General features: G+C 45.9%; 1 long non-coding RNA gene across 1 annotated transcript; it reads left to right on the top strand.

Moving 5' to 3' along the window:
- The first annotated feature begins 550 nt into the window (after positions 1–550).
- Positions 551–9,874, top strand: LOC140201642 (uncharacterized). The gene is made up of 3 exons (XR_011886919.1): positions 551–898; positions 1,561–1,707; positions 3,676–9,874. It is a non-coding gene; the product is annotated as an uncharacterized lncRNA (long non-coding RNA).
- The last annotated feature ends 219 nt before the right edge of the window (positions 9,875–10,093 follow it).

Consider the following 10,093-nt stretch of genomic DNA (forward strand, 5'->3'; position numbering starts at 1 on the left):
TATTGTCAATTCGTATCTCCAGGTATTTGTAATCCTCCACCATGTTCACACTGACCCCCTGCATGGAAACAGGGGTCACTGGTACCTTAGCTGTCCTCAGGTCTACCACCAGCTCCTTAGTCTTTTTTACATTAAGCTGCAGATAATTCTGCTCACACCATGTGACGAAGTTTCCTACCGTAGCCCTGTACTCAGCCTCATCTCCCTTGCTGATGCATCCAACTATGGCTGAGTCATCCGAAAACTTTTGAAGATGACGTTTCGCTGCCTGACTTCCCACTGGACCAGAGATTCGCTTCATGAACCAATTCTCCCAATTTCAACAACACAGCATCATTGACCAGTTTCTCACCGTCTGAAATGTATTTTATTTCTTATTTCTGCTCCCAGGGCGAAAACATGCATGCTCACACGCACCTATCCTCAACCATGTACGGACAACATTGCCCTCGCCTGGCGGACCACGTTCACTAGGAGATAAGAGCTAGCCCTCCGATTGACAGCTGAGCGGACCAATAGATGCGCTAGTTAGAGCTTCCTGGTTTATCTGCGCAACTGCTGGTGGTGTGGAGGAATTTAAGCAAGGACCGCCATGAGGGGTCCAGAAGAAGTGTTTTAGCCCGAAACTTTGATGTCGCTTGACCTGCTGAGTTTCTCCGGCATTCTGTGTATGTTGCGTTGGAGGATATGGAACCGCTGAAGTTGGCTGGATCTCGGATTTTGCGACCCGTTCTCAGTTCTTTCAGAACCTGTTCCAGTGCTATTTACCGCATGTGTCCCTGCATTGTTTGGGTATTTTCTCTCATCTTGTGCTTCTGTTGTACAGTTCGCGGTCTGTTTTTCCGACCAATCTTCTGTGTCTACCAGTGGTGCTTCTCGCAAACCCTCTGCTGTCAAGGTGGGATATACTACTGGAAGGTCGGGCGGGAGTAATGTCAATGAGGGGTGACCTCACTGAAGAATCATAGGCACTAGGAGCACAGGACAGGGGGCATGTGATGATGATTCCCTCAGTGGAGGAGTCTCAATCTAGGGGTCAGAGTACGCGGTCAGGGGAGGGGTGTGTCATTCCAGACAGATAGGTGAGAAAATCTGGCGGAGGGCGTGGAATACCAGAAATACTCTCCCTGCTGAAAGGTGGAGGATGAGTCATCGTGGTGTTTAAAGAGGAGGGATGTGAATGTTTGGAACATTCGGGGGATTGAATGTGATGAGGACCTGGGACGGAAGGACAGGAAGGTAGGGTGAAATGGATGGCGAATCGGGTTAGAGAGACTGAGTGCTCGTATGGCCTTCTCGTGCTTTTATCAAGTGAGAGGGTACAGGAGGAGCTGGGTTGTTATTGGTCAAGTGAAGAGGAGTGTGATTACAAAATCAGAATCGGGTTTATTATCACCGGCATGTGAGGTGAAATCGGTTAACTTAGCAGTAGCAGTTCAATGCAATACATGATCCAGCAGGAAAAAAAACTAATATTAATAAAATAAAAATGATAATAATAATAATTAAACAAGTAGTGTATGAAAGAAGGTGACGACAACTTGTATTTTTTTTTACCAGTGGCGTGTTATGGTCAGGGGAAAATCCATCACAACATTTTGAAAAAACTGAACATTACTGAAAAACCAGGGGCTCCACTTGTTCTCTTTGTCTACAAAGTGTCCCGTGAAATTGAGGATCTCCGCAACGCTCTGCAGTGGATTGAAGGTAGGATCTTGATTCGAGCTTCTGGAGAGTTCAGTGTCTCTTTGCCCTATAGTAACATCCATGTGTCCCCAGTGCAGCACTGGAGTGCCCTGTTTTCTCTTCTCTCTTGATTGAACGGAATACCCCATTGTTTATAGCCATCTGAGTTATTCCAGGTCTACCTGGCCAGTGCTTATCCCAGATCCAACACTTCAGTGAGTTTTGGTAGACATCCTGGGATGAAACTGGAGAGACCTTTACCAGAAGCACAGTCAAAATAAACCAAATGTGTCAGCGTCTGGTGGAAGATACCTTGAGGCAAGATTCATTACCAACAGTGAATTATGATCTAAAATATGCTTTCTGGAAGGACAGTAGAAGGATATTTAAGAGAAACTGCCAGAATTACAAGTGCACATGATGAACGCTGGCAGGCAGAGGGAACAGACAGTCCAGTCAAAGGTATATTGTTGTCTAAATGGAGTCAGACAGCAAATGAGTGAAGAACAGAATGACTTCTGTATTCTAGTGCATGAAGCATAAACATTCGTGGTGGGTCCAACAAGTAGTTAAGATGGCAAGTACTACATTGGACATTTCTGCAAGTGAGCTGGAGTTTAATAACAGTGTGAGTTCATTGTTTTCGCATAGGGTACTAGTGGGGACACACTTGGAACATTGTGCACAGATTGGTCATCCCACCTAACATAAGGACTAGAGTAGTATCAGAAAGAGATTCACCAAGTGTCAGGCTTTCTCCAAATATGTCCAATATTGCAGAAATGTACAATAAAGCACTTGCCATCTTAATTACATGTTGGGCTTGCCACCAAAGTTTGCGTTTCATGCACTAGAATGGAGGTCTTTCTGTTCTTCATTCATTTGCAGTCTGACTCCATTTAGACCAAAATCATGCAGGTAGAGTTCAGTCTCCACCCAGCCAACAGGATTCACCTGCTGCTTGAGCTATGCTCATCCCCTGCAACCTGTTTAACTGCAGTTCTCATCCACTGTCCTTGTTCACTCTTGAGCAAGCCAGTCTCAAACAGTTGAACCTAGGTTTCATTCCTCCTGCTGAAAGTTTACTCTGTAGCCTGTTGGGATTAGTTTCTGTTCTCTTTTGTTTTGTGGCCCCTCATGGATTGATATTTTGTGTTCTGTTATTAAATTATTGCTCACCGCTGAATCTTCTCTGCTACTCAGCTTTTGAGTCAAGCCTCCTCTACATGTGCTGACATCAAGCTCATTGCAAGAATGAGTAGATTGTCCTCTCAAGATAGCCTGCACTCTTTGTATTTGTATTCCTTGAGGTTCAGAGGCTCACATTCTGAAGCATGAATCACAAAGAAGTAGTTACGATGGCAGTGCATTGCTAAGAGGCCTTTGTACCGTTGTACAGGTCTGTTAATCAGGACAAACCTGCAACACTGTGTACAGATTTGGTCCCCTCACCTAAAATAATGATTTGGGGCATCCAAAGGAGATCTGCCAGGCTGCTTATGGAGATAATCCTCTGGGTCTGTATTCTGTGGAGTTTAGAGCCATGAGGGTATAAGATCCTGAGAAGGCTTGGCATTGAGACATTTCCACCAACAGCAGTGTAATCAATAAAGAATCTTCCAGCTCAGTGGAAATCAATGGCCTGTGGGAAGTACAGACCAGGAGAATCTCAGGTTGTGTATCCTTGAGCAGCCCAGGTGCAGTAAACTGATTTTTGGGGTGAGCAACTGTGGAAAAATGTTTGGCACACACTGGAGTTTAGATGAAAGAGATAAAGTCTCACTGAGGTATCTAAAAGTTGGTAGACAATAGGTGAGGGAGGAGTGGGTAGGAGGGCTGGGGAAGTTGGAGTGGGGTTAATACAGTTAGGCCGAAAAGGTCAGCCTCCTGGTTTGATATTTCTTTTGTAGGATTGAATTTAGGAAAAGGGATAGTTTATATGTAAAAGCTCAAGGTTAAACAACTTAACTGTGGTTTGTTTAAAAATAGGCAGTCAAAGGACGAGAAGACATGACATCTGTACTGTGATTTTTCTGGAAAAGTCTTCGGATAAACAGAAGGTGCCGATGGAAGTTGCTCACCAGGGAATGTTTGCTGATAACACTGTAGTTGTGCGAATTCTCTGGGAACAGTGGAATTCATCTGCTAAGATTCATCATTGTCCCAATAACAGGGACGCAATGGCCAAAGTCAAAAAGAGGATCATGGAGTGTAAAGTTGAATAAACATTTGAAAGCAAACCTCAGTGTTTATTAAAACCCAATGTGTGATGTGTACACTAGATGGTGATGATGCCCTTAGCCTCCTGCATTGTCTCTCGGAGCATTGTAGTTATGGGTTTGACAGGTGATGTTGAGTATCCTAGAGGAATTGCTACAGGTCAGTGCACAGGCTGGTCATGTGATCCTGTGACCACTCCCTCCTTTGGCATTATGGGTAGTCTTCCATCTCATTGTTCTAAAGGTGACCGTGGAAGTCATGATTGGTGTAAAAAATCATGTCCATTGGAAAGTACAAGTGCGGATCTCACTTGATCTGGTCTATAGGTTGCTTGCCAATTCTTTACTGTGCTCTGTACTGGCTAGGGAAAGCATTTAGTTCAGCAGAGAGAGACACTGTCAGTGACTGTCGCATCTGTCAGTGTGTTTAAAGATCCAGTTACATTCCGGCTCTCCATTGTATGTTCCTGTGGCCATATCCACAGATGATTGGCTTCCCAAATATTACATTCCTTTTGGAACTGGATATCGACTCTGTCTAATCATTATTCCATGATCATGTCTTCACAACAGATCCAATGTTTCCCTGAGAAGTCGAGTGATACAGACTAGCCAGTGATTCCCTGTTTCCACTCTACTTCCCTATACTCAATCAACAATTGAGGAGATGGTTGTTTCAGACCGTATTCATATTTCATCACTAATGCTTACAAAACTTTGAGAAGTGGAGCAAGAACCACACTGCTTCCTTGTTAACTCTGTTCTTCAAATCCTGGCCTTTGACAATAATGATGCAATGGACTCATGAAAATTTGACTGTGTGGATTTGGGATTGGGTAGCTCACAGAGTGCAAAGCTGAGAGTAACTTGAGCAACTTCTCCCTGGGGTTCAGTGACTAGTGGTGCTGTGCAGGAGTCTGTTCTGATCCCATGCGCTTTCTGATTTTTATAAATAACTTGGATGAGTAAGTGGAGTAGGGTGTTATTGTCTTCGCAGGTAATGTGAAGGTTGAATTTGTTGTGGAAAGTAGAGAGTTGTGATCTGTTGCATCAGGACATAGACAGGATGGAGAGCTGGACAGAGAATTGCTAGATGGAGTTCAATCCAGAGAAGGACAGAGCGATACACCACTTTGGAAGGTTGAACTTGAAAGTAAAGTACGAGGTTAATAGCAGCACGTTTAGTGGTACGGATCTAGATGTACATGTCCACATGTCCCTCAAAGTTGGAGGCATCTATGCAAAGCTGAAATGGGTGGGATAGTTAAAGCAGTTAGTGTTGCGCTGACCTTCATTAAAATCAGAATCAGGTGTATATTCACTGACATACACTCCATAGCCACTTTATTAGTTCCACCTGAACACCTGCACATTAATGAAAATATCTCATCAAACAGTCACGTGGCAACAACTCAATGCATAAAATCATGTAGGCATGGCCAAGAGCTTCTCTTATTTTCCAGACCAAACATCGGAATGGATAATAAATGTGATCTAAGTAACTTTTACCAGATGGGGGGTTCGACTAGCTCAAACTGCTGATCTCCACAACAATTTCTAGAATTTACAAAAGATGGTTTGATGAAGAAAACATCCAGTGAACAGCAGTTCTGTGGGCAAAAGTGCCTTGTTAATGAGAGGGGTCAGAAGAGATCGACGAGACTTGTCCAAGCTTATAGGAGGGAAACAGTAACATAAATAAGCACATGTTACAACAGTGGTGCGCAGGAGAACATCGAACCCTGAAGTGGATGGACTACAGCAGCACAAGATCACGAACATACACTCAGTGGCCATTTTAGTACGTACCTCCTAATATATTGTGAAATATTTTGTGGCAGCAGCACAGTGCAAGACATCAAAAAGTACAATAAACATACAATAACAAACAAATATCTATATACTGTATAAGTAAATAAATTAACTAATAAATAATTTAACAAACAAAAAATAATTGGTGAAATTTAGGAACAGACTTTTCCCCAATACTCTGATTAGTGTCCCCAAAACATTTGAGTGTGGGTAGTCAATATACTCTACACCATGCACCTATAGAAGTTGTGCACAGGGGAAATAGATTTTGTGTTATGTAGTTTCTTACACACAACACAACTTTTCACAGTGTGTGCGATATACCGTCTCAACGGCTGGTGCACTGCATAGAAACTATTAAGCAAACCTACAACTTGCAAAGATATTGTAGAAGCACCTTCCAGTGCAACCCTCCCCGCTCTCCACCTATTGGGAAGTGAAGAGCATCAGATGTCATCAGCATCTGCAGCAAATGTATCAAAACGCAGAATGTTACAAATACACAGCTGGTTGGGAATAGAAGCAGGATGCGCGTGGGAGTGATTTACTTTTTGAGTTCTACCGATACACTCTCAGTGGAGAAGACTTTTATTGTGTCCCCATTGTTTGCTGCTGCGACATTTCCCTGATTAGTAATGCAATTCCACCCCCTTACCTCCCTCTCTGTCTTTTCGTGGAGGTCCTGATTTTCAGCCTCTTTTCTCGCTCCTTATACTCACTGCGTTGGATGTCTTCCTCCCTATCAACCGATTGTCAAGGTCCGGATCGGGGTCCCTTTAAATTTACCTTGTTTATGTTACGATCCGGACCGTTGATTCCCTGTTTTCCCGTGTCCCTTGGCTTTGGTGATTAGAGGCAATTAACGCTCGGCTGAACCGGTAGTTTATAGTCTCCGGCTTTCAGCTGTTCAGTGTGGGAGTGTCTACAGAGGTGCGGTGTGCCGACGTTACCTGGCCGGAGCAAGCCTAGTCTCTGCTGAAGCGAGTACCGGCAATTCGCCCTTCCTCACCGGAGCAATCCTGTCCGGCTACCTCGCCGAAGTAAGCCTGCAAAATTTCCTCATCAAGTTGAGTCTGTTGGTTAACCCGCCGGAGAGAAACAGGAGCCGCTGTTTACTGTTCCTGGGCCGAGTCTAGAGCTTGCCACTACCCGGAGTATCCAAGTACCATGTCCAAGTCCTGGCTCTGGTGGCATCTGAGTACCAAGTCAAGTCCTGGCCCTGGTGGCTTCCTGGTTCTGAGTCAAGTCCTGGCCCTGGTGGTCTATGATTCCTGTCCTACCCCCCCTGTCTGAATCCCTTCTCTGCCCCTCTTGCCTCTAGCCCTCGCCTGTGCTTTGGTCTAGTTCTATCACTAGAGCTTGATAGGTACTGTCTAGTGTGCTTTTGTGTTGGTCTTGTCTTGTCCTTGCCTCTGGGGTAAGTCAGGCTGTCTTGCTGTTGCCCCATGGGGGGGTCATGTGTCATGTTGTGTCTTGTCCTTGCCTCTGTGGGGTAAGTCAGGCTGTCTTGCCATTGCCCTGTGGGGGGGGGGGTCATGCTCTGTCTTGTCCTTTCCTCTGGGGTAAGTCAGGCTGTCTTGCTGTTGCTGTGTGGAGGGTCATGAGTCCTGGCCCTATGTCCTGTACCCAAGGAGGGGTCCTGACTCTGTTCTGTGTATGTGCCCATGGTTGCATGTACCTGCTCTCCTGAGACTGAGGCTCTGTTTTCCATGTTCCTCCTCTCCCTAGCCCATGTCATGTCCATGCCTGGTTGTGGGGTTTGAGCCTGAGGCAAGACCCAGGTGCTGGGTCCTTGACCAGTCTCGGGCTTGGAGTCCATACCCTAGCCTCTTCATGTCTCCTCTAGTTCTGGGAGCCAATTCTGAGTCCAAGCCCAAACCCTTGGTCCCAGCCTAGTTGTAGTCCTGAGTCCTTGTCTAGTTTGCTACTCCTGCTCCTGCCTGGCTCTCTTGGTATCAAACAATAAACTAAATCTAAATAATCTCACAAGATGTGTCTTGCATTTGGGTCCACCCTTGCTCCCAATGCCCTGCCATTGTGACACTGATGTCACTGAGAGTCTTTAGCAGCTTTTCCAACTCATCCTTAGCCCTGGTGCTCAGAGGGCAACAGATCATCTTGGCGTCCCTTCTGCAGCCCCTAACACTGGAATCAGGGAATATAAAAGTGTCTGCCCACCCACAGTCACAAGTAATCAAACAGTACTTTCACTCTGACACAGACCAGACAAACCAGTTTAATGTAGATAAATATGAGTTTAAAAAGGCAAACATGAGGAAAGCTGCAGATGCTGGAAGTGAAAGCAACACACATCAAAGTCGTTGGTGAACGCAGCAGGCCAGGCAGCATCTCTAGGAAGAGATACAGTCGATGTTTTGGGCCGAGACCCTTCGTCAGGACTAACTGAAGGAAGAGTGAGTGAGAGAGATTTGACAGTGGGAGGAGGAGGGGTATCCAAAATGATAGGAGAAGACAGGAGGGGGAGGGATGGAGCCAAGAGCTGGACAGTTGATTTGCAAAAGGGATCTGAGAGGATCATGGGACAGGAAGCGCAGGGAGAAAAAAAGGGGCGGGGGGGACCCAGAGGATAGGCAAGGGGTATAGTGAGAGGGACAGAGGGAGAAAAAGGAGAGAGAGAGAGAGAAAAAAAGAATGTGTGTGTGTGTATATAAATAAATAACTGATGGGGTACGAGGGGAAGGTGGGGCATTAGCAGATGTTTGAGAAGTCAATGTTCATGCCATCAGGTTGGAGGCTACCGGTTATCCACTTTGGTGGCAAGAACAGGAAGGCAGATTACTATTTGAATGGTGTCAAGTTAGGAAAAGGGGAAGTACAACGAAATCTAGGTGTCCTTGTTCATCAGTCACTGAAAGTAAGCATGCATGTACAGCAGGCAGCCGAAGAAAGCTAATGGCACGTTGGCCTTCATAACAAGGGGAGTTGAGTATAGAAGCAAAAAGGTCCTTCTGCAGTTGTACAGGGCCCTGGTGAGACCACACCTGGCGTATAGTGTACAGTTTTGGTCTCCAAATTTGAGGAAGGACATTCTTGCTATTGAGGGAGTGCAGCGTACGTTCACGAGGTTAATTTCCGGTATGGCGGGACTGTCATATCTTGAAAGATTGGAGCGACTGGGCTTGTATACACTAGAATTTAGAAGGATTAGAGGGGATCTGATTGAAACATTTCAGATTATTAAGGGAGTGGACACACTCGAGGCAGGAAACAAGTTTTCGATGTTCGGGGAGTCCAGAACGAAAGGCCACAATTTCAGAATAAGGGGTAGGCCATTTAGCACTGAGTTGAGGAAAAACTTTTCCATCCAGAGAGTAGTGGATCTGTGGACTGCTCTGCCTCAGAAGGCAGTGGAGGCCAATTCTCCGGATGCTTTCAAGAAAGAGTTAGATAGAACTCAATGATAGTGCAGTCAAGGGATGTGGGGAGAAGGCAGGAACGGGGCACTGATTGCGAATGATCAGCCATGATCACAGTGAATGGCGGTGCTGGCTCGAATGGCCTACTCCTGCACCTATTGTCTATTGTCTATAACCCAGACGTCACCCCTCCCATATGGAAAAGCAATCCCAGAAGCACCTGACCAACGGTGGGGGTGGTGTCCTCAGTAACCCTGTCTCCACTGCTAAGGATTCAACGTTACGGTAGCGCGGCGCGATTACAGCTCGGAGTTCAAACCCGGCATCCCCTATCAGAATCTTGTATGACATTCCCGTGGAACGAGTGGTTTCTTCCAAGTTCTCCTGTTTCCTCACACAGTCTAAAGGCGTACAGGTTGGAAGGTTAATTGGTCATAGTAAATTGATTAGGTTGGAGTGAAATCGAGGGTAACTGGGCGGCGCGGTTCGAAGGACCGGAGGAACTAATCTACGCTGTATCTCTAAACAGACAAATCAATCCTCCAGCATAGCATTCCTTCGGTGCTGTTCCCGCAAAGACTGCAGTTTCGGCTTCTGCAGCGGAAGCAAAGAGAACCTCTGATCAGCAATGCCCAGGACCGGGTTGTGTGTTTGGAGGAAACAATATATATTCCATTCATAGACTTACTGGAGGAAGTGACGCATGATGCTGGAGGGTGACAGGGAAAGGACTCGGTGTGCCGTTGCAGGAAGGGCTCGCAGAGATGAAGAGGTCTGAAAGGACTGTGGGGGGGGGGGTTCATAAGGATGCGGAGGAGTGTAGGGGTTTGTGGAATTCATAGATACAGGCAATGGTTTAAGGGCCGAATGCGTGGTATTAAAGGAGAGGTGTAGAGGCTTGTAGGGTTGACGGAGATGATGTTGTGGGTTCTTCGTTCTAGAGGGGGTTATGGAGACAGGGAAGGATGATACATGGACAACAGATAAATCGCTGCTGGT

This window comes from Mobula birostris, chromosome 8 (genome assembly GCF_030028105.1).
Source record: "Mobula birostris isolate sMobBir1 chromosome 8, sMobBir1.hap1, whole genome shotgun sequence".
Lineage (NCBI taxonomy): Eukaryota > Metazoa > Chordata > Chondrichthyes > Myliobatiformes > Myliobatidae > Mobula > Mobula birostris.